Source organism: Vigna unguiculata, chromosome 3, assembly GCF_004118075.2.
Source record: "Vigna unguiculata cultivar IT97K-499-35 chromosome 3, ASM411807v1, whole genome shotgun sequence".
Classification (NCBI taxonomy): Eukaryota; Viridiplantae; Streptophyta; class Magnoliopsida; order Fabales; family Fabaceae; genus Vigna; species Vigna unguiculata.
Genome location: NC_040281.1, coordinates 23,535,982 through 23,536,825, shown reverse-complemented (window position 1 = coordinate 23,536,825; position 844 = coordinate 23,535,982).

Below are 844 nucleotides of genomic sequence, written 5' to 3'. Positions count from 1 at the left end.
AGTATTGCTAGTTAGTAGTGAACAAAATAGTTAGGGTTAAGATAACCCTGAGTCGTCTCACAACGAATACGGAATTGATCTCAAATATTTGATTCTTAAAAATGCAATTAAAACTAGCAACTACAAAAATAGGGGGATTTTGATGTGCAAAGAAAATGACACGGAAGATTGTAAACACAATAATAGTAAATATGTCAATTCCACTGCTTTTTCTAAATAAGATTCTTCATTGGTTATCTAGAGATTATTGTTAAATTAATTATTGTTGTTGTTTTACAAATCAATCAATGTAAAGACTCAATTCATTTGTTGGCATCCTCACTTTTAATCAAAGTACAGTCTCAATTAAAAGTGAGAATTGTTAGATTGTCCATAGTAAATTCAATCAAAGTACAGTCTCAATTAATTTTACTATGCCTAATCATGTCTATTCTTTTGTTTCTTTACCAAATAGAAAACTTAATTAATCAAAGTAAAGTCTTGACTAATTTTAGTTAAAGTAATTACCTCTAATCAAATTAAAGTCTCAATTATTGGCAAAAACTTATTTAATCAAATGAAAGTTTCTAAACAAAATCAAAGTAAAGTCTCAATTTAGTTTAAAAACCTTTTAACTCTTATGATTAGCATGCATGTAGATTTAAAATCATTATTTTCTATTCGATTAAGAAGCAAAGGACATAGATAAACAAAAACCACAACAATAATCAAAATAACAAAACATATAAATTCATCTAACCTCAGAATCCAGTTAAGAAATTACAGTGGAATCAACCCTAAAAGCTTAGCCCTCCATGGCTTTGATGGAATACATGATAATATGATGAAGGAAAGAAAATAAAAG